This window comes from Balaenoptera physalus (assembly GCF_965194825.1).
Source record: "Balaenoptera physalus genome assembly, chromosome: 7".
In the NCBI taxonomy this organism is placed as follows: domain Eukaryota; kingdom Metazoa; phylum Chordata; class Mammalia; order Artiodactyla; family Balaenopteridae; genus Balaenoptera; species Balaenoptera physalus.
In genome coordinates this window covers 28,981,044-29,006,325 of record NC_138886.1, presented here as the reverse complement: position 1 = coordinate 29,006,325, position 25,282 = coordinate 28,981,044, and the positions used below count along the sequence as shown (strand labels likewise).

At 36.8% G+C, this 25,282-nt stretch overlaps 1 long non-coding RNA gene across 1 annotated transcript in view; it reads left to right on the top strand.

Annotated features, from left to right (window-relative positions):
• Nucleotides 1-25,038, top strand: part of LOC309665092 — a 204,820-nt gene extending 179,782 nt beyond the window's left edge. The window contains exon 2 of the long non-coding RNA XR_014266212.1: nucleotides 8,629-25,038. This is a non-coding gene — a long non-coding RNA (uncharacterized lncRNA). The remainder of the gene's footprint in view (nucleotides 1-8,628) is intronic.
• The last annotated feature ends 244 nt before the right edge of the window (nucleotides 25,039-25,282 follow it).

Below are 25,282 nucleotides of genomic sequence, written 5' to 3'. Positions count from 1 at the left end.
GGTAATGTGAGTGATGGGGAGCGATGGGAAGCTTCGCTTCCTGGCCCGCCGCTTACTTCCTGCTGTGCGGCCTGGTTCCTATCAGGCCGCGGACCGGTGTAGGTCCGCGGACTGGTACAGGTCCACGGCCCGGGGGTTGGGGACCCCTGCTCTAAAGAATATTTTGAATGTGATATGTAGAGTATAACAATAATAATATTAACCGTTGCTAAGGAAATGAATATCTTTTATTCTATAAGTTGTTTTGTGTTCATCTTGTTCTGAGGGAGAGAAAGGTCTCTAATTTTTGAATACCTACAATTTTAGTTTTAATCCCTGAACTTTGATTTCTTAAGAAGTGGCACAAGAATGGTGGGGTTTAAAAAAAAAAAAAAAAAAAAAAGGAAGAATGGACCTGCAGCTAATTTTACTCTATCTTTTCTGTATCTTCCTGGGCCCACAGAAATTATGCATTAGAAATATTTTGTTGTTTATTTATCTTATGGCTTTTCTTGTTTCTTCCATTAAATCTGTTACAATGGGACACATGTATCCTGGATGATAAGCATGGTCTCCTTCCTTTCAAGTGATCAGTTGTTTGCTGTCGCCGTTGTTTATTTATGTGTAATGTTGTCCCTCCTTCTGCATACAAATCCAGGGCTATAGGATGATCATCAAGAATCAGTTTCCTTAGAAATCAGGGTCTTCCCAGAAAAATTCAGAAAAGACAGGTGTGTTGGGAAGATTCCTTCCTGTCTTGTTGACTGAGCATCCTTAGTCTAGTCAACTTAGCAGGAATCAAGAGAAAAACAAAGGATCCATAAGCATGTGATGGGCAACAACTTCCAAGCACCTGGGGCTAAACTTCATGGAGACAAAGATAGCCATCTTTTTCATTGGTCTCATAATTAATCTATATCTGAAATGTCAGTTATGTATTTACCCATATTTCTTAAAGAAATTTTCATTTAAATATATTAATTAATTTATTTGGAACTATTGGTAAGAAAGTATGATTTAATTAGATTTTTTCCTAAAGTATTTGCTTCAGCACCTAGTACTGAATTATTCTTCCTCTCATTCTTATGAAATGTCTCCTTTACCATTTGCAGAACCATATGTAGGCCAAGATATGGTTTTGAGTTGTCTACCCTGTTATTAAAACTTACAATAACTTGAGCAATATATGCCTGTATCCCCATTATCTGCCTATTAAAAATATTCTTGGCTACAGTTATTCTCACTTAGTTTTTCCTCTGAATGGCCCCAGAGTCAATGGCATTTGTTTTGAGTTGAAATAAATGTATATATGTACTAATGCAAGAAATAAAAATTTATTTTCCCCCTCCAAAATGGGTGTGGTTCTATAATTATTCAAATTTTATTTTTCGGGAGGAACTTCAAGATGGCGGCAGAGTAAGATGTGGAGATCACCTTCCTCCCCACGAATACATCAGAAATACATCTACATGTGGAACAACTCCTACAGAACAGCTACTGAACGCTGGCAGAAGACCCCAGACTTCCCAAAAGGCAAGAAACTCCCCATGTACCTGGGTAGAGCAAAAGAAAAAAGAAAAAATGGAGACAAAAGAATAGGAACGGGAACTGCACCAGTGGGAGGGAGCTGTGAAGGATGAAAGGCCTCCACACACTAGGAAGCCCCTTCGCAGGCGGAGAGGGGGGGGAGGTGGGGGGGAGCGTTGGAGCCACGGAGGAGAGCGCAGCCACACGGGTTCGGAGGGCAAAGTGGAAAGATTCCCGCACAGAGGCTCGGCGCCAAGCAGCACTCACCAGCCCGAGAGGCTTGTCTGCTCACCCGCTGGGGCGGGCGGGGGCTGGGAGCTGAGGCTCGGGCTTCGGAGGTCGGATCCCAGGGAGAGGACTGGGGTTGGCGGCATGAACACAGCCTGAAGGGGGCTAGTGCACCACAGCTAGCTGGGAGGGAGTCCGGGAAAAAATCTGGAGCTGCTGAAGAGACAAAAGACTTTTTCTTGCCTCTTTGTTTCCTGGTGTGTGAGGAGGGGGGATTCAGAGCGCTGCTTAAAGGAGCTCCAGAGACAGGCGTGAGCCGTGGCTATCAGCACGGACCCCAGAGACAGGCATTAGATGCTAAGGCTGCTGCTGCCGCCACCAAGAAGCCTGTGTGCGAGCACAGGTCACTACGCACACCGCCCCTCCTGGGAGCCTGTGCAGCCCGCCACTGCCAGGGCCCCATGATCCAGGGACAACTTCCCCGAGAACGTACGGCGTGCCTCAGGCTGGTGCAACTTCATGCCGGCCTCTGCCACCGCAGGCTCGCCCCGCATCTGTACCCCTCCCTCCCCCCGGCCTGAGTGAGCCAGAGCCCCCGAAGCAGCTGCTCCTTTAACCCCGTCCTGTCTGAGTAAAGAACAGACGCCCTCCGGCGACCTACAAGCAGAGGCGGGGCCACATCCAAAGCTGAACCCCGGGAGCTGTGAGAACAAAGAAGAGAAAGGGAAATCTCTCCCAGCAGCCTCAGGAGCAGTGGATTAAAGTTCCACAGGCAACTTGATGTACCCTGCAGCTGTGGAATACCTGAATAGACAACAAATCATCCCAAATTGAGGAGGTGGACTTTGGGAGCAACGATATATATATTTTTTCCCTTTTTCTCTTTTTGTGAGTGTGTATGTGTATGCTTCTGTGTGTGATTTTGTCTGTATAGCTTTGCTTTTACCATTTGTCCTAGGGTTCTGTCTGTCCATTTTGTTTGTTTGTTTTTATTAAAAATTTTTTTCCTTAATTTGTATTTTTTATTTTAATAACTTTATTTTATTTTATTTTACTTTATTTTATTTTATTGTATTTTATCTTCTTCTTTCTTTCTACTTTTCCTCCCTTGTATTCTGAGCTGTGTGGGTGAAAGGCTGTTGGTGCTCCAGCCAGGCATCCGGGCTGTGCCACTGAGGTGGGAAAGCCAAGTTCAGGACACTGGTCCACAAGAGACCTCCCAGCTCCATGTAATATCAAACAATGAAAACTTCCCAGAGATCTCCATCTCAACGACCAGCAAGCTACAGTGCTGGACACCCTATGCCAAACAACTAGCAAGACAGGAACACAGCCCCGTCCATTAGCACAGAGGCTGCCTAAAATCATAATAAGGTCACAGAAACCCCAAAACACACCACCAGACGTGGGCCTGCCCACCTGAAAGACAAGATCGAGTCTCATCCACCAGAACACAGGCACTAATCCCCTCCACCAGGAAGCCTACACAACCCACTGAACCAACCTCAGCCACAGGGGACAGACACCAAAAACAATGGGAATTACTAACCTGCAGCCTGCAAAAAGGAGACCCCGAACACAATAAGTGAAGCAAAATGAGAAGACAGAGAAACACACAGCAGATGAAGGAGCAAGGCAAAAACCCACTACACCTAACAAATGAAGAGGAAACAGGCAGTCTACCTGAAGAAGAATTCAGAATATGATAGTAAAGATGATCCAAAATCTTGGAAATAGAATGGAGAAAATACAAGAAATGTTTAACAAGGACCTAGAAGAACTAAAGAGCAAACAGACAGTGATGAACAACACAATAAATGAAATTAAAAACTCTCTAGAAGGGATCAATAGCAGAATAACTGAGGCAGAAGAACGGATGAGTGACCTGGAAGATAAAATAGTGGAAATAATTACTGCAGAGCAGAATAAAGAAAAAAGAATGGAAAGAATTGAGGAGAGTCTCAGAGACCTCTGGGACAACATTAAACGCACCAACATTCGAATTATAGGGGTCCCAGAAGAAGAAGAGAAAAAGAAAGGGACTGAGAAAATATTTGAAGAGATTATAGTTGAAAACTTCCCTAATATGGGAAAGGAAACAGTTAATCAAGTCCAGGAAGCACAGAGAGTCCCATACAGGATAAATCCAAGGAGAAACACACCAAAACACATATTAATCAAACTATCAAAAATTAAATACAAAGAAAAAATATTAAAAGTAGCAGGGAAAAACAACAAATAACACATAAGGGAATCCCCATAAGGTTAACAGCTGATTTTTCAGCAGAAACTCTGCAAGCCAGAAGGGAGTGGCAGGACATATTTAAACTGACGAAGGAGAAAAACCTACAACCAAGATTACTCTACCCAGCAAGGATCTCATTCAGATTTGATGGAGAAATTAAAACCTTTACAGACAAGCAAAAGCTAAGAGAATTCAGCACCACCAAACCAGCTTTACAACAAATGCTAAAGGAACTTCTCTAGGCAAGAAAAACGAGAAGGAAAACACCTACAATAATAAACCCAAAACAATTAAGAAAACGGTAAGAGGAACATACATATCGATAATTACCTTAAATGTAAATGGATTAAATGCTCCAACCAAAAGACATAGATTGGCTGAATGGATACAAAAACAAGACCCATATATATGCTGTCTACAAGAGACCCATTCAGACCTAGGGACACATCCAGACTGAAAGTGAGGGGATGGAAAAAGATATTCCATGCAAATGGAAATCAAAAGAAAGCTGGAGTAGCTATTCTCACATCAGACAAAATAGACTTTAAAATAAAGACTATTACAAGAGACAAAGAAGGACACTACATAATGATCAAGGGATCAATCCAAGAAGAAGATATAACAAATGTAAATATTTATGCACCCAACATAGGAGCACCTCAATACATAAGGCAAATACTAATAGCCATAAGAGGGGAAATCGACAGTAACACAATCATAGTAGGGGACTTTAATACACCACTTTCACCCATGGACAGATCATCCAAATTGAAAATAACAGGAAACACAAGCTTTAAATGATACATTAAACAAGATGGACTTAATTGATATTTATAGGACATTCCATCCAAAAACAACAGAATACACATTCTTCTCAAGTGCTTATGGAACATTCTCCAGGATACATCATATCTTGGGTCACAAATCAAGCCTTGGTAAATTTAAGAAAATTGAAATCATATCAAGTATCTTTTCTGACCACAATGCTATGAGACTAGATATCAATTAAAGGAAAAACTCTGTAAGAAATACAGACACATGGAGGATAAAGAACACACTACTTAATAAACAAGAGATCACTGAAGAAATCAAAGAGGAAATCAAAAAATACCTAGAAACAAATGACAATGAAAACACGACAACCCAAAACTTCTGGGATGCAGCAAAAGCAGTTCTAAGAGGGAAGTTTATAGCAATACAATCCTACCTTAAGAAAGAAGAAACATCTCAAATAAACAACCTAACCTTACACCTAAAGCAATTAGAGAAAGAAGCACAAAAAAACCCCAAAGTTAGCAGAAGGAAAGAAATCATAAAGATCAGATCAGAAATAAATGAAAAAGAAATGAAGGAAACGAAAGCAAAGATCAATAAAACTAAAAGCTTTTTAGTTTTTTTGAGAAGATAAACAAAATTGATAAACCATTAGCCAGACTTATTAAGAAAAAAATGGAGAAGACAAATCAATAGAATTAGAAATGAAAAAGGAGAAGTAACAACTGACACTGCAGAAATACAAAGGATCATGAGAGATTACTACAAGCAACTATATGCCACTAAATTGGACAACCTGGAAGAAATGGACAAATTTATAGAAATGCACAACCTTTGAGACTGAACCAGGAAGAAATAGAAATTATGAAAAGAACAATCACAAGCACTGAAATAGAAACTGTGATTAAAAATCTTCCAAAAAACAAAAGCCCAGGACAAGATGGCTTCACAGGTGAATTCTATCAAACATTTAGAGAAGAGCTAACACCTATCCTTCTCAAACTCTTCCAAAATATTGCAGAGGGAGGAACACTCCCAAACTCATTCTACGAGGCCACCATCACCCTGATACCAAAACCAGACAAAGATGTCACAAAGAAAGAAAACTACAGGCCAGTATCACTAATGAACATAGATGCAAAAATCCTCAACAAAATACTAGCAAACAGAATCCAACAGCACATTAAAAGGATCATACACTATGATCAAGTGGGGTTTATCCCAGGAATGCAAGGCTTCTTCAATATATGCAAATCAATCAACGTGATACACCATACTAACAAACTGAAGGAGAAAAACCATATGATCATCTCAATAGATGCAGAGAAACTTCCAACAAAATTCAACACCCATTTATGATAAAAACCGTCCAGAAAGTAGGCATAGGGGGAACTTTCCTCAACATAATAAAGGCCATATATGACAAACCCACAGCCAACATCGTTGTCAATGGTGAAAAACTGAAACCATTTCCACTCAGATCAGGAACAAGACAAGGTTGTCCACTCTCACCACTGTTATTCAACATAGTTTTGGAAGTTTTAGCCACAGCAATCAGAGAAGAAAAAGAAATAAAAGGAATCCAAATTGGAAAAGAAGAAGTAAAGCTGTCACTGTTTGCAGATGACATGATACGATACATAGAGAATCCTAAAGATGCTACCAAAAAACTACTAGAGCTAATCAATGAATTTGGTAAAGCAGCAGGATATAAAATTAATGCACAGAAATCTCTTGCATTCCTATACAATAATGATGAAAAATCTGAAAGTGAAATTAAGAAAACACTCCCATTTACCACTGCAAGGAAAAGAATAAAATACCTAGGAATAAACCTACCTAAGGAGACAAAAGACCTGTATGCAGAAAATTATAAGACACTGATGAAAAAATTAAAGATGATACAAATAGATGGAGAGATATACCATGGTCTTGGATTGGAAGAATCAACATTGTGAAAATGACTCTACTACCCAAAGCAATCTACAGATTCAATGCAAACCCTATTAAACTACCACTGGCATATTTCACAGAACTAGAACAAAAAATTTCACAAGTTGTATGAAAACACAAAAGACCCCGAATAGCCAAAGCAATCTTGAGAAAGAAAAACGGAGCTGGAGGAATCAGGCTCCCTGACTTCAGACTATACTACAAAGCTACAGTAATCAAGACAGTATGGTACTGGCACAAAAACAGAAATATAAATCAATGGCACAGAATAGAAAGCCCAGAGATAAACCCACGCACATATGGTCTGCTTATCTTTGATAAAGGAGGCAAGAATATACAGTGGATAAAGACAGCCTCTTCAATAAGTGGTGCTGGGAAAACTGGACAGCTACATGTAAAAGAATGAAATTAGAACTCTCCCTAACACCATACACAAAAATAAACTCCAAATGGATTAAAGACCTAAATGTAAGGCCAGACGCCATCAAACTCTTAGAGGAAAACATAGGCAGAACACTCTATGACATAAATCACAGCAAGATCCTTTTTGACCCACCTCCTAGAGAAATGGAAGTAAAAACAAAAATAAACAAATGGGACCTAATGAAACTTAAAAGCTTTTGCACAGCAAAGTAAACCATAAACAAGATGAAAAGACAACCCTCAGAATGGGAGAAAATATTTGCAAATGAAGCAACTGACAAAGGAATTATCTCCAAAATTTACAAGCAGCTCATGCAGCTCAATATTAAAAAAACAAACAACCCAATCCAAAAATGGTCAGAAGACCTAAATACACCTTTCTCCAAAGAGGATATACAGATTGCCAACAGACACATGAAAGAATGCTCAACATCACTAATCATTAGAGAAATGCAAATCAAAACTACAATGAGATATCATCTCACACCAGTCAGAATGGCCATCATCAAAAACTCTACAAACAATAAATGCTGGAGAGGGTGTGGAGGAAAGGGAACCCTCTTGCACTGTTGGTGGGAATGTAAATTGATACAGCCACTATGGAGAACAGTATGGAGGTTCCTTAAAAAACTACAAATAGAACTACCATACGACCCAGCAATCCCACTACTGGGCATATACCCTGAGAAAACCATAGGTCAAAAAGAGTCATGTACCAAAATGTTCATTGCAGCTCTATTTACAATAGCCAGGACATGGAAGCAATCTAAATGTCCATCGACAGATGAATGGATAAAGAAGATGTGGCACATATATACAATGGAATATTACTCAGCCATAAAAAGAAATGAAATGGAGGTATTTGTAATGAGGTGGATGGAGTTAGAGTCTGTCATACAGAGTGAAGTAAGTCAGAAAGAGAAAAACAAATACAGTATGCTAACACATATATACGGAATCTAAGGGAAAAAAAAAAAAAAAAAAGAGAAAAAAAAAAAAAAAAAAAAAAAAAAAAAGGCCATGAAGAACCTAGTGGCAAGACGGGAATAAAGACACAGACCTACTAGAGAATGGACTTGAGGATATGGGGAGGGGGTGGGGTGAGATGTGACAGGGTAAGAGAGTGTCATGGACATATATACACTACCAAATGTAAAATAGATAACTAGTGGGAAGCAGCCGCATAGCACAGGGAGATCAGCTCGGTGCTTTGTGACCATCTAGAGGGATGGGATGGGGAGGGTGGGAGGGAGGGAGATGCAAGAGGGAAGAGAAATGGGAACATATTGTATATGTATAACTGATTCACTTTGTTATAAAGCAGAAGCTAACACACCATTGTAAGGCAATTATACTTCAATAAAGATGTTAAAAAAAAAAAAAAAAAAAAAAAAAAAAAAAAAAAAAAAAGAAGATGTGGCACATATACACAACGGAATATTACTCAGCAATAAAAAGGAACAAAATTGAGTTATTTGTAGTGAGGTGGATGGACCTAGAGACTGTCATACAGAGTGAAGTAAGTCAGAAAGTGAAAAACAAATACCGTATGCTAACACATATATATGGAATCTAAAAAAAAAGAAAGAAAAAAAATGGTCATGAAGAACCTACGGGCAAGACAGGAATAAAGATACAGACCAACTAGAGAATGGACTTGAGGATACGGGGAGGGGGAAGGGTAAGCTGGGACAAAGTGAGAGAGTGGCATGGACATATATACACTACCAAACGTAAAATAAATAGCTAGTGGGAAGCAGCCACATAGCACAGGGAGATCAGCTCTCTGCTTTGTGACCACCTAGAGGGGTGGGATAGGGAGGGTGGGAGAGAGGGAGATGCAAGAGGGAAGAGATATGGGAACATATGTATATGTATAACTGATTCACTTTGTTATAAAGCAGAAACTAACACTATTGTAAAGCAATTATACTCCAATAAAGATGTTAAAAAAAATAATAATAATTTCTTCATAAAATGGAGCAATAAAGGTACTAGCATGTGATATATCTAAAAAGAAAAATTTTATTTTTTGTTTCTTCTTGTAATTTAGTAACTGTCTTCACTGAGGCCTCAATTTTTACTTACTAAATTTATGCTTTACTATTTTATGACTTACATGTTTCTTACAAATTTATGAAGGCAATCACTTTTTCATTATATTTTATAATTCCTAATTGTGTATACATAGGGGTATTGGTATATTTATTTTATGAATGTCACTTTGCTAAACTATTTTATTATTTCTTGCTAATTGTATTGTTTTCCTCTTTGACTGTGTAGCATACAATTTAGCAGAATACCTAATACCCTTAAGAAATGGGCTTTATAGTAAAATTCTGGTGTAAAGAATTTCACAGAACATTGAAGTTCTTTCTCATTCTATAACTTAGATGAAAAAACTGTATGTTTAGGAACATAATGTTCCATACTCTTTAAAGAGCAGACATAATTCAGAACTATGGAAGAAAGGTGGTTTTACAGAGTGGATTATACCAACATCTGTAAATTAGGACTCTGTGCAAATTCTCATTTTTGGGCCAATTCCATTACAACTCCAGACCATTTCAATTGGGTACAAAAAGTTAGAGTCATAAACCCAAGACCAGTTTTACATGGGGACATTTCCTACATTTTCTCCATTTTCTTTTCCTGGAATTTGTAAATAAACTAGAATTCATTTAATAATAGCATTTGATTCTCAGCTCACATTTAGTAAATACAATTTAGTAAATAATTGTTTTAGATGGAAATGGGCTAATTCAATGCCTTAAACTAGGAACTGTTTTCTTCTTTTCCTGATCCTGCAGTCTTTGTAGTTGAGGTATCTGTCACTTTGCTCTTCTACTATGGAAACAATAGCGGGTATGTCTAATTAAAATAAAACTTTCCCATTTATTATAATGTGAACAGAGCACAGATCCTGAAATGATAATACCTTACTGAGCCTGTTTTTTCATCTGTAAAATGGTATAATAATAGAGAATGGACTGGAAAATATGTGTGTTCCATAAACATTTGTACGATAATAAACAAATGCTAGCTATTTTTATTAGTCAATTTATTTATTCTCTATAAAAATATTAAAACCACAATTACTGTGTTATATATTATTCATTTCCTCATTTCCAGCTTGAAATCACCGAACAATATATAATAAATGTGCCAGTGTGCATGGAGCTATGCTAACTAATAGGCAATTTACAGATTCATTTTTTGCTACCTTTTTATAAGGCTTAAATTTAAGGAAAAATCATGATCCAGAACTTGCTTGGGGTTTTTAAAAATATGCAGAAATTTATTAGGATAAGTCAGCATGACATATTTGTAGACATGAAATTCAATTTGTTGTTAGGGACTTTAAGCCATACCTTGATTAAACAATTAATTATAGGAATTTATTAATACATGATGGACACTTACGATTCATTTATGACACATTATAAAATGTTCTGTCCTTTGAAAAAGTGATTTTTCTTTAATTACTAATTATCACATTACACCAATAGACAGGAACTACTATTAAATCCTACCTAGGATATGAAAAAAGAAAGCTTGATCCATAAATTAAGAGGCTGTTTCTACATGATAGCAAGACATTTCAGCAATTACGCCAATTCAGTGAAAATCAGAAAAATAAATTATGATTCACTGAATTTCTGCATTGAATTCACAGTAGTTGCTTTACTGAATTGACACTTTCTTTTATTTGACAGAAAAATGGTAGTTATTAATAAAAGGAATGTGTGAATGTAGTAAAAACTGTGATAAGGGATATTTGAATTCCCTTTGAACATTATGAATTTGAATATGTAGCATATATTATCAGAGGAGATCTATCCTCAAGTTAAATGCTAGCATTTTACAATTGAATACACACACACACACACACACACACACAAAAACATACAAACACACATGTTCATGCACTTTGCTGCTTTTGCATTATGAAGAATCAGATGGAAATATTAACTCTATAACCTTTTCATTAAACAATTATGAATCATAGGATATATCAGAAAGCAAATTTATTTTGTTTGTTTCTGCTCTTAAAATCTTATCTGAATACTGCTAATGTTCTGTTTCTTGATTTAGGTGCTGGTTGCATAGGTGTATTCCATTTGTGAAAACTGAGCCAACTGTACATTTATGAGAGAAGCTTTTCTTTCTGCATGTACATTTTACTCCAATAAAAAGGTATGTAAATGTGTCCATGTTCAAATATTAATCAAAACTGATTTAAAGTGAATCTCTTCTCCACCATATAGGTCCTTTAATTAGTGAGAACCTGGGAAAGTGAAGGTGGTCTTTCTTCCATTTCTAATGCTTCCATTTCCTCACCCCATCTTGTTAACTAAAATAAAATTTACAGGTTCATTTTTTGCCACCTATCCATGGTCAGATGAAGAAAGGAGAAGAGGTTAAGAGGTCGTATTAGTCAGGTTTCTCCAGAGAAATAGAACCAATAGCATGTGTCTACATAGAGTGAGAGAAATTTATTTTAAAGAAGTGTCTAACTGTATTTTGGGGACTAGAAAATCTGAAAACTGCAGGGCAGGTCAGCAGGCTAGAGACACAGGGAAGAGCTGACGTTGCAGCTAGAGTTCAAAGTCATTCTGGAAGCAGAATCCCCTCTTCCTTGGGGGATACAGTGTTTTCCTTTCAAGGCCTTCAACTGACTGAATGAGACCCACCCACATTATGGAAGGTAATCGGCTTTATTCAAACTGTACTGATTTAAATGTTAATCTCATCTAAAAAGATACCTTCACAGTGACATCAAGACAGATGTTTGGCCAAATATCTCAGTACCATGGCCTAGTCAAATTGACACGTAAAATTAACCATCACAGTAGTCATGAAGTTCTTACTTTACTTTTTTCTCTTTCAAGTTGGTTACATACCCTCTGGGCAGAGGAGGTGTTTAAATATGACTCCTTATCTCTTTGGTGCTTTCCTAGATTCCTGCATGCCCCACCATGAACAACTGACTGCACTTCCCACGATCTGTGTAAGATGTTCCCTTTCACTGGCCAACCTCACTCAGATCTTGTTTTTATTGTTGTTTCTGTTGCTGTTATAATTGTTTTAAATGCACCCTGTTCTTTATTTGACTATATTTTCCCCTTCAGAAGTTATGCAGGCAGGATTTTAAATGGTTCCAGTGTGGCTCTCTCCCATTTGGTCATATTTGTTCCAACAAAGCTACCTCTACTTCTGCTCACTGGATAGCAGAGAGCTAGCCTATCCCTTGGTGTCTTCATTTCCTGGTGGAATTGTATATGGATCCACTAACAGCTAACTGCAGAAGACACACATTAAGTCCTCTGTACAGTATCTGTGAAACCCCTTTCATAAAGCTTGGGATGATACCCACCCCTCAATCTGGGAATCTGAATCATTAGCCTAATGATAAACTAGTTAAATTGGCCTCTTTTTGCTGATAGCCTGGCTTTTGCCTTAGTTTTATTCTTTAGGCATTTCCTAGTTTGTGAGAACAAGTAAACAAAACATATTTTTCCTTGTAATTATTACCAAACACTTACCTTATGGATAAGATGCGTTAAAATCTTTCTTGAGATTTAGCACAGAACTCCAATATTCCAATATGGGTTGGCTTAAAGGGAGTAGGACTTAACAGTCCAGCTCTTTATAGAGTAATCCTTCAAAAAATTCTCTGCTAATCTATCATAATCCAAATCTTTAAAAAGTAGATGTGGATAAGGGGCTTAAGAGCCATATAACTTTTTCTTCCAACAACTACATTATTTTAGGTGGCCTAACAAATAATAACTTTGGGATCTAATAATATTGCCTTATTTTCCTGGCCAAAACTTCCCTTAACAGTCCATTGAATAGTTTGTAAATTGAATATTTGACTTGTGATATCTGATCCAGCTCTCACTGATAATCTTTTGGAAGAGCAGTGTTTTCACACACACAGACACACACCTATTTAGTCCATAAATTGATGGGATAGAAAAAAAATCTCAACATGTTTTGTGAAAGTTCATCTTAGAAGTCATGTCATGTTTCTCTTCCATTAGAAGAAGACTAGCCATAATGTTTTATTCTTTGCCAAATGGACTATTAGAATATAAGGAAAGATTGCATGGAGGAAAATATGTATTATGTGTCATAACTGTTGATATAGAAGATTGGAGGGAAAAGTTCATTATGTGTTATAATTGTTGATACAGAAGATTGGAAACAGTCACTGGCAGAGTAAGAGGCAGGAAGGAGTAGGAGAAGAAAGGGCAGAGAGCAATAATACTTATCCAGTGGGTAGGCCATGCACAGAAGATATAAAGTCAACTGCAGTTAATTGTAGCTGAGTTGAAAAAGATGAGCTCACATCCAAAAAGTATCACAGAAAATTCGAATGTGTTGGGCTATTAGAAGGGGAAGGGTGAAGGTAATGACATATTCATTCCAGAGATACACGGAGACAAAAGTTAGGTAGGTACCAATTGTAAGGACTGAAATTGGAGAGTGAGGCCTCAGGCATAGGTTCAGGATTTTTATGAACAGAATGTCATTCCCTAGGAAAGATCTTTAAATGGTAAAAACCCATAAAGAACTCTAATCCTAGAAATATTGTAGTTCTGTGCTAAATCTCAAGAAAGATTTTAAAGCATCTTATCCATTAGGTAAGTGTTTGGTAATAATTACAAGGAAAAATGTGTTTTGTTTACTTGTTCTCACAAACTAGGACATACCTAAAGAATAAAACTAATGTAAAAGCCAGCCTATCAGCAAAAGGAGGCCAATTTAATTAGCTTATCATTAGGCTAATGATTCAGATTCCCAGGATAATGACCATTATTTTCCAGATCTTCATTTTACTAGTTGACATTCCTTTTGTTGCAAGTGAGAGAAACATACCAGAGACCAACAGAAGAAAACAATGCAAACCAAGCCAACTAGGTTTTGCATGAATCCAGGGCCTAAAAGCTATTAAGCTATTGCCAGGTCTTTCACTCTCCATTCTCTTTGCTCTGTTTCTTTTTATGGGTTGACCTCAGCCTTTGTGCAACTGAAAAAAAAAAAAAAAAAAAAAAAAGGAAAGAAAATATAAAAACAACCCCGTGGAAACATTGATAGTAAAAGGAAAGGTATTTCTCTAAAACACAGTCTTAGGCCAATACTGGGGCCTTTAGTCAGCAAGCATATTGAGAGTTGATTATATCCTAGGGACTGGTAAGAATAAGTTTTGAATCTAGACTTGAGGACCTAATAGGTCTGTAACTTAGACGAGTTAATAAAATTTACTCATATTTAGTTTCTTCATAGACAAAATAAGCATAGAGGTACTTTGAAAAGCTGTTAGCATTAATGAAAAAGTATACCAAGTGCCATACACTGTCTAGCACACAGCAGTGCTTCAATATATAGTAGTAACAATCAGTACCTATAACAGAATCCCTAAACCACACCAAAAGTGTTAACGGTCATAATGGTATTCACTCTGATCCCTCAACCAATATTACAGATACTAGAACTAAAAATTACTGAGAACTTTCTCTTTGTAAGTTCTTTGCAAGCGTATGCCTGTTATATGCCCTTGTTGACTGTTTCTTTTGATAGTGCAGATACCAAAAATGGTACACAGGCTCCTTCCCACCACTGCTGTACTATTGGCTCTTCTCACTGTAGCCAATACTGATGTTTCAAAGCAGGTTTCTCCCAAGCTATTATGATTCTCATACACTGTGAAAGGAAGTCTTCCTTGTCTGTTTCATAGCTTATTCCCTTTCTTGCAACTTGAAATATATTTCACAGAGACTGGACAGAGTTTAAGAAACTCCCACCTTTGTCAGAATCAGGAATTTTTCTCTTTACCAATAATCATTCAGTGTCCTGAACTAAGATATATGAGTCTTGATTATCTCTTATTTCTAAGTGTGTTCTCTTCTTTCTCAGAGTATATCACCATTTTTAGAAAATTGTGTGGCCGATTTTATTTATGACTTTTAAGACTGGTTTCTCATAGTATAATAGCTTGTTGCTGTTGTTTCCAGAAAGACAAGAAAGTCTATATGCTAACAGGCCCCTGTTGTCCAGCTACCATACCAAGTCTTGGATGTAGATGTACAGATCACATAATAGGGGCCCATTGCTAACAGAAAACAAATCAGAAGCACAGAAAGATTCCTCAGAAGAGGGAGCGGTACTTGTCTTTAGGCTCCCTCTCTCCTAAGACAATGTACGTGACAAACTGGAAAGTCAAGAAGATCCAGTGCTTCCACCTTGTACTTTAAGGAGTTTGTCTTTACAGTCAGGGTCATGGCAGGAAATAGCACACCAAAGATTTTAAAAGAGCTCAGTGAAAGGTTAATTTATAGAGATGAATCTTGATTGAGGGAGAAAATACCCAAATAATAGCCAGATAGCAAAGATATTTGGTGATACAGTCTGGAGAAGTCAGTCTCCTAAAACACATGGCAATGGAAAGAAGGACAAATAAAATACGTATAGGTAAAAATGGGGATGGACCAGCACAGTCCACCCTTATGTCATTTGTATTCCATTTTCATCCTTTTATTTAGATAAAAAGCTACCATATGCAGAACAAAGCAAACACAAACTCTTGCGTGCCACTTTGTCATTGTCTTCCAACTGACTTGCCCTCCACTGGCTCTTCATCTGATGCCACCAATGGTCATGACATCAATTTTCAGTGTCAATATTGTCCATTCAGTCATTCAATTTACATACACCAAAACCCAGAATTCCATTTTGAGGGTTTGATCCTTGAGTCGAACCCTGCTACCAATTATTTTCTCTATCAGAATTCTACCAGAAAACAGATTTCATCTTCAAAAGTTTAATTAAAGAGAGTACAAGAAAGAATAATTTATAGATGTATGGACAGGGCTAACGGAACCAATGAAGAATAATAAAGTGCTCAGAGATTAGCAACTTCATGGAACATTAGTATCATTATACCTCAATGGGCAAGGGGAAGAAACAATGATTTGGAGTCTGCTGAGAGCAGGAGATGTCTGTCACAAAGACTAAGTCTCAGGTAGATGAATACAACCACTGACAAAACCATGACCTGGCAGAGAAGGAACAAAGGAAATAAATACCCAACCTCTTTCTTTTCCCACCTTCAAATTTTCTGGCAGTGCATGTCACTGACCAAAACCATATGGAAACCAGAAATCAAGAGCACCTGGATGTTGTATTTTATAAAATTTATTCTCACGGGTTGCAGAGCAGGGCAGAAAAGAATGGAAAATGAATTGAGATTGCCATGCAGAGAAAACTAGCATTATCTTTAACTTGTCTCTTCTAAATTAAAAGTTAATCAATAATGTCTTCCAATTGGAAGTTGAACATAGTTATAAAGGTTTGGAACAGAAAATCTTACCACATAAGTAAATATCACCCTGGGTCCCAAAGGAACTCTGATGAGATTTTTCTTTTCTTTCCTTTTAAGTAACTAGTTGCCTGATTTCCAATGCTTCTATCTCACTGAGACTCCAGAATGAAAAACAAAATGAGTAAAATATGATTACCTATTGATTAGGCCATTAGACACATATTTCACAAGTTCCTCCTGTATAATCAACACAATGAAAGGCATTTAAAACTATATATTGAAATTATTTAATAGGAGGTATTTGGTATTCCTCTAGGACAAAGAGAGAGGAATATAACATTGGAGAAAAAAAAAGTTGGGAAGGCTATTATCCAAAAATCAATCAAAATGTTCAAAATTACATAAGGGAAGAGTCTCATTTGTTTTCAGAATGACAAATCTATGCTGCTTCAGTAATGGCTACAAAAGTCAGATGCTTGCTTTGCTCTAGTAGGGAAACATATCCATCATGAGGCTTAATACGCTCATGTGTACTTTCTCAAAAGCTTTGCTAATGCCTGCTGATTTACCTGCAATACATTTTCCAGAAACTGTTGAGTAAAATGACAACATACATATTTAGTTTCACACTTCAGCCTGTCCAATTAGCAGTGTTTGCAGTACCAGCTGTGAGCCCAGGAGAAGATTTAATTTTAAGTACAGCAGTCTAGTTAACAACAAAAAACAAAACAAAACAAAAAACTGAGCCATGAATTTGCCAAGGGTTAGTTTCCAGTCGTTTGTTTCTGAGAAATAGCTCTTTATTGCTATTATTGAAAATTGCTCAAAGAACTAGCACATGAAATTTTGTGAAGAAGAGGCATGAGGCAGGCTGCTGTGGTAGCCATCATAACTGGTAATGTGATAATTACTGGGATGTCTCCAGCAGACTCCCTACTCTCACTTAACCTTGGTTCAATCATCTGAACAATGCAAGTCCTTCCATGCTCATTTTCATTGATTATGAAATGAGATTAAAGAGCCTTTGAAAACGTAAAGTCATCTAAAATACTAAAACATGGGGAGAAAAAGGAAGAAGAAAGATGGCCTTTTAAAACAAAGAAAGCAAACCTGGTAGATTTTCTCTTCTTCACTTAATATTTAGGCAAAAAGTAAATACTAACTGCTACTTGGGAAATACATTGGAAGGCAAAAGATGGTACCAGAGGCAGTACTATTAAAAGGTATGTATTAATTCAGATATACCAAAGGAGTTTATGAAGTCTAGTCTTGGAAATATTTAAAAGGTGACCAGAAAGTCATCTATTCTGAGTAATATTGACCAAGGACAGGAAATTTTTCTAACAATTTTTTTACTATCTATGGCAGAGATATAATAATAAAAAATATCTAAGTGATAGTAGATTAAAACTGTCTCTATAGATTGTGGTTTTAAAAAAGCGTAAATATTAAATCTGATAATCTTTTCCTTTAAAATTAATTTCAGGGTCCAACTACGGGAAAGAGAAAGTAGAACCACAAAAACAAAATATTTGAGAGAAAATGAATTTAAAAAGTATCAAAACCCAACTGAAATGACTATATAAATGTATAAATATGAAACAGTTATGATAGGAAATAGTTTTATTACTCACAAAAGATTTAAAAAAGGATCCAAGCCTGCAAATATGGAAGTAGGAAACCAAATAACAGATGAACCAAAGAAAAGAGAAGAAAAGAATTAATAATGATGTAGGCAGAAAGGAAAAACAATACAAGTAATTAAATCTATGGATAGAAGTTTGAAAATGAGACAAAATATACATTTAAAAAATTAAATGTTATGAGTATAGATATGAAAATGCATTTATGCATATATGAATGTTAGATTTTACAAGACATAGTCATATGGTTAAAACTTCCGTAAGGCTTTTTTTCCAGATAAGAGTGTCACCAGGGACTTCCCTGGTGGTCCAGTAGGTAAGAATCCGTGCTCCCAATGCAGGGGGCCCGGGTTTGATCCCTGTTCGGGGAACTAGATCCCACATGCATGCCACCTCTACGAGTTCACATGCCGCAACAAAGATCCAGCGTGCCTTAACTAAGACGTGGCACAGCCTAAATAAATAAATATTAAAAAAAGAAGTTAGTGTGCTTAAAATTTAAAAAAAGTGTCACCAAATTTCCATATATCAGCTATGATAGTAAAAGGTGACAGTTATAATACAGATCCAGAAACCTTAAAAGAGGTTCCTAAAAATTATGCCACAATGATTGTTACCATTACAGGTAGTTTAGCAAATAAGATCTTTGGCTGCAGAGATCATATCCATATGGCCAACACTTACTTAATAAAATGTTACCTATAAATTCTCTGAATTACATTGTTATATTCTACTACAAATCTTTAAGGAAGAGTTTTATAATTACCTGAGACTGCTTCAACTCTTCCATTTATGGATTTCAGCAACTGGTACCCATTTGATGCATATAGAAACTGTTTATTCTTCCTTTACTATTTAGGAAACATATAATAATTGCTTGCTGGGTGTCAGAATATGTACCAAATACTGGAGATACAACAGTAATAATGCATAACTTAATTAAACCCACTGACTATTGAAAAATATAACTGATAAACCTCTGTAATAATAGATTAGCAAATATATGAAGTAACAAGGAGGCACAACTAAACTTCTTTTGGAGGTGAGAGAGATCAAGGAAGTATTTTCTGAAGTCCTGTAATGTCTACTGGTGTGGTCATGAAGGGATGGAGGATGGGGATGGATAGCATCTCCACAGAAGAGATTACTTATCAAAGTCTTTCAGAATGTTTTTCTAACAAGTACAATATTTTTACTAGTATTTCTAAATTTCCTTTCCCAGTATCAAATGAGATATATTTTATTGTCAACAAATTTCAAGAGCATGTCCAGTGCAGTGACCAAAACAGATGATTTGGTTTTATTGAATCCAGCAAATCTAAGCAAACTCCTGCACGAGACTTTGCTCAGCTGTGTTTTGCTGTTGGTAGCAGGTGAATTTTAACTGCTTCCTGGCTGCGTACGATAGACCTCTGACCAAACTGTTCCTCTGGCTTACCAGTTTAGAGACCTTGAGAAACTGATTTAATCTTCCTGAAAATATTTGACTCTGGCATTAATAGTATTACTTAGCACATAGACTTGATATGTTATTTAAATGAAATATTTAAATCATCTGGAACAGTTCAAGGCACATAGCAGGCACTCAATAATTAAATACTAATGTTAGTATTATTGTTCTCTAAATATCAAGTCTAGAAAAATACAACTTATTTACAGTAGACATTGACAAATATGTAAATTGTATCATTCTTATTTTTCACTAGCTATTTAAAAGGCAACGCTGGTTAATTTAAGAGTTAATCAAATGCTCTTATATGACTCAGATAATTGTTTTTTTTAATGCCCTCCAGAAAATTGTCTGTATTATAAGCAGAAACTCATTTTAACTGAAGATTACATCATAGCTGATCTTTCCTTGTGAGCTTTGCAATAGTCTTTGTGCCAAAGCAATAAAATACAACATAGATATGTAAATGAAAATAAATAAATAAAATTAAAAACTAAATGCTAATTAGCCTATCAATAAAAAGTAAGCAAAATACAAATACAAACTAACCTATCAATAAAAAGTAAATAAAATACAAATATACAAAACTGGAAATGAGGAAGAGGGTATGTGGTATAATGTCCTATAAAGGGCTGAAGACACACGCTACTAAAACCATGTATTACTAAAGGATGTGAGGTAAAATACAGGATGCCCAGTTAAATTTAAATTTCAGGTAAACAAAAATTTTTTTGGTAAATGTATATCCTAAATATTGCATGGACATAGTTATATTAAAATATGCATATTTGTGCTTCACCTGAAAGTATATCTAAAATTATCTACTTAAAATTCAAATTTAACTGTATTTTTACTTGCTAAATCTACCAATTCTACATACAGTACACATACAAAATTGGGTTTATTGGGTGAAAACTTAGAAGTAGAGAGGTGGTAGAGGGTACACAATTTTCTGAAGTTGCATTTATCTATAGCTGAAGCCAGGCATAAGTGATCCACATGCACCATTTCCAATATTATAGTGAAATAGTCCTGCCTCTAAGTATTCTACATATATATACCTGGGTGGGAGGTGGAGGGGTAGGAGCAAAGAAGAGCTGTGCCACTCTGTAACAAAGGAAGCTTCCAGATCAGTGAAGTGGACTTGCTAGGGATAGTGAAATTCCAGTGCTCAGCATGTCTGTAAACCTACCCTTCTAGTGAGATAACTCAGACTTGGTAAGCTACCAAAAACCCTTAAGCCAATTTTGGAATACACATCCCTGTAAAATTCTCTATTGTTTTCCTGGATTTTACTTGATTAATATATAGTTGTATGACTTCCTTATAATTATTTTAATTTTATCTGTACTTATGTTTTTCTCTCCCAAACAAAAGAAAGACATATCAAAATAACCATGGAGTCTCATTTGTTTCCTCATTTTTGGTATCTTCAATGCAACTGGCTAACTACACACAGTTCATGAATACTTTTGTGAAAAAAATCCAAAAGAACCTATAGCTAAAGTATTAGAAGTAACTGAATTTAGCAAGGACACTGATACAAGGCCAGTGCATATAACTATATTGTGTAACTATAGACAAGTAATAAAGCAATAGAAAATAAAAAAATTTTTAATGATACCAATTATAGTGACATCAAAAACATAAAATGCCTAGAAATAAATCTAAAAACGTGATAAGCAAGACCACAATACTAGAAATTACAAAACAATGAGAGAATTGAAAGAGTAGCTAAATAAATGGAAGGATATACCACTTTCATAGATGCAATATTATAAAGATATCAAGTATCCCCAAATTGATCTTTAGAGTCAATGAAAAACTGATCAGAATCTCAGAATTATTTTGTAGAAGTTGACAAGCTGGTTCCAAAATTGATATGAAAATGCAATTAAAAAAAAAAAAAGAAAGAAAATGCAAGGGGCCAATGATAACCAAGGCAATCTTAATAATAACAAAGCTGGAGAATATATACTAATAGTTATCAAAATATATTACAAAACCATAGTAATTAAGACAGTGTGATATTGACATGTAGACAGATAGACCCATGGCACATTATAGAAACTCTAGAAATAGACAAATGTATATACAACCAATGAACAATTTATGACAAACACATCACTTAAATATAATTTTAAAAATGTTCTTAATAAATAGTGTCATAAATTGAATATACATTTGGAAAACAATGAATATTGACACTACCTCCTAACATATAAAAACTTTAACTTCAGATGAAGTAAATATCAGAATGTGAAAGGTGAAATAATAACATTTTTTGAAGGAAACATGGGTGACTGTCTTCACTACATTGGACTATGCAAAGATAACATAAATAGGATACAGAAAGCACTAACCATAAAGAACAAAAAGAAGAATTAATTTCATCAGGAGGTGAAAAGACAAGCCACAAAGTGAAGAAAACATTTTCAGTACATATATCTGATAAAGGATCCATGCCCTTCACTTCCTGCCTGCCCAGCCTATGGATTTCAGGCTTGCTTGGCCAGCCCCCTCAATTGCATAAGCCACATCCTACTGCTTCTGCTTCTCTGGCTGAACCTTAACTAATACAGATTTAGTTGCCTAGTGCTATGTAAAAAATTACCACAAATGCAGAGGCTTAAGACAACATGCATTTATTCATTATCTCATGATCTCCCTGGGTCAGGGGTTCAGGCACAGCTTAAGTGGGTCTTCTGCTAGGGTCTGACGAGGCTGTAATGAAGGTGTTAACCAGGCTGCATTCCTTTATGGAGCCCAAGGTTCTCTTCCAAGCTCATATGGTTGTTGGGAGAATTCCATTCTTTTTAATTGTGAGACTGAGAACCCCATTTCCTTGCTAGCTGTCAGCTGGGGCTGCTCTCCATAACTTGAGACCAGCCTCAGGTCCTTGCTACCTTGCCTTCTTACAGGTTCTTTCACAACATAGTACCTCGCTTCTTTAAGGCCAATAGGAGAAGCTCTCTGACCTCTAGGCCCTCTTCTAAAGGGACCCCCTGATTAGGTCAGGCCCACCCAGGATAATCTCCCTTCAGATTAATTTAGAATCAACTGATTGAGAGCTTTAATTACATCTCCAAAAATCACTATATAATATAACCTAATAATTAGGGTGGCATTCATCATAATCACAGGTTCTGCCCACATTCAAAGGAGCCCTTTTAGAATTTGCTCTAGCCCCCAGTGATTCACATTCCTCACACATGCAGAATGCATTAATCTCTTCCAAAGGTTCCTAAGTGTCTCATCCAATTTTAGCATCAGCTCAAAGGTCAAAATCTCATCATCTAAATCAACCAGGTGAGCATGAGGCTTCCAAATGTAATCTCTTAAGTACAGTATCTGGGGCTCAATTCCTCTCCATCTGCAAACCTATAAAACTAAAGAGACAAGTTATCAACCCCTAGTGGTGAATGTACAATGGTGAGACAGTCATAGTGTAATAGCTATAAACATTCCAGTTTTTTTTAAAAAGGGGGGAAATGGAAGGTAGAAAAGAGTCAGTGGTCCACAGCAGTTCTGAAGTCCAGCCAGAGTTCCTTGATTAGTTTTCAAAGCCTTGGAATGATCCCCCGTGGTTTTCAGATTCACCCTTGGGACTCTCTGTTCTGCCCACTGAGTTGTTATTCCTTTTATGTGAAAGAACATGTTTTCGACTGAGTGGTTGTATTATCCTGCTTCCTTCCAGCAGAATCTTGGGATTTTGACAGCCTCCTTTTATTTTATACTGTCTGCCCCTTTTAGTCCAAGCTGGCAGTGTTTCTGCTGAAAAATTTTCTCAAGAACTCTGAGGATCTTGCATGGATTTTCACTGGGTTTCACTCCGTTAAATAAAAGCCACACCCACAAATCTTTTTGAGATAGTCCCTTCTCTCTCATTGGCTCCTGCTGAGATGGCTGAGGGTCAAATACTCTTAAATTTCCTAGAGGCCTCTGGTTTGATTGAGGGGATCTGTGAGACACACAATCTCAATGAAAGGGCCCTTAGTGTGACTGAATATTCTGACCTTTTGATCTTTCAGATTTGTACAGTCATACCCACTCAACCTTTTCTGTATGCCACAGGTTCAGCTGACATTTCTGACTTTTACCATCTTTTTATCCATCCACAGAGGCTGACAATTTTCAAAATAATCTGGCCCTAGCTCCTTTTGTTTAAGAATTGTCCCCTCAACTTATCTTTCCTCTCACATTCTACAGTAAGCCTCAAGAAGATACCAGGCAGCAGCGTCAACACTTTGTTGGGAAATCGTCCTACCTACATAACCAGTTTCATTGTTTACAAGTTATGTTTTCCACCTAACTGCAGGAGAAAATTTGGCTAAGTTTTCTGCCACTGCATAACAAGGATCCTCTTTCTTCCATCTTCCAATAACATGTTTCTTGCTTCTCTCTAAACCCACAGCAGTACTCCTATGGTCTGTAATTCCACTAACAGCCGGTTCAAGTCTATTTACATATTCTCTATCATGCTCTTTAGAACTACTCTAGCTTTCACCCATTGCCTAGTACCAAAGCCACACCCACACTTTAGGTATTTTTTTAATAGCAGTATCTCACTTTCAGACATCAAAATCTGTAATAGTTATCTATTGTTGCATAACAAATTACCACAAATTTAGGAACTTAAAACATATATTTATTACCTCACAATTCTTATGGGTCAAGTGTCTGAGTGTGGCTTAGTTGGATCTTTTGCTTAGGGTCTCACAAACCTGAACTCAGGATGTCAGCTGGGGCTGTGGTCACATCCAAGGTTTGAGGCTTGAGGTCCTCTTCCAAGTTCATGTGGTTGTTGGCAGAATTCATTTCCTTGCAGCTATAGGTCTCATGGCAGTTTGCTTCTTCAAAGCCAGAAACTGAGAGAGAGGAAGAGAGAGAATCTGCTATCTCAAGTCTCTTACCTCTCTACATCCTTTTTTAAAGGGCTCACCTCTTATGCTAGGACCACCCATGATAATCTCCCTTTTGATTAACTTCAAGTCAACTGATTAGTGAGCTTAATCACATCTGTTAAAATTCCTTTCCCTTTGCTATAAAATGTAGCCTAATCATGGAAGTAACATCAGTCATATTTGTATGCTCCATGCTCACTCAAGGGGAGAAAATTATACAGTGTGTGTACCCTGGAGCGGGTGGGGGTGGATGTGGGGGAACAAGTGGGAATTTTAAGGTCGTCTTAGAAGTCTGCCTACAACAGTTTGGGGAGGTGCAATGTTAGGCATGTTTAGAAAATGTTGGATGGTACTCTTTTCAAGAAAGGAATGAATCTTTCTTCCTAGTTTGATTGGTAGTTTGGTAACTATAACCTTGTCTATGGAAGTAATTTGATCTGGATTCTTGATAGGTGGAAAGGATTCTAGTAGGATTCAGTTTTTCATTAATCAGTCATATGTACCCCTCAATACTGGAAGCATCATTCCTGTAACCTTTGTAATATTAAGTCCAGAAAGTCAAAACCAGGCAGTGAGTAGCAGAATTGGAAAATCTCCTTGTAAACATTTTTAAAGACTTGCCAGAGTTTGAACCCTTGTCATTTATAACTTAAAGAATTAGAAACTTGCTCTAAGTTTATATGAAATAATTGTGTGCAATTTGAGCTAGGACTGGAGGACATTGTTAAAATTATTACAATCATTCAACAAACCAAAGAATGCTCTACAATTTGAGTAGAACTTAAACTCACAGAGGATTATGCTCTAACAACTGCTGGTGGGAACAAG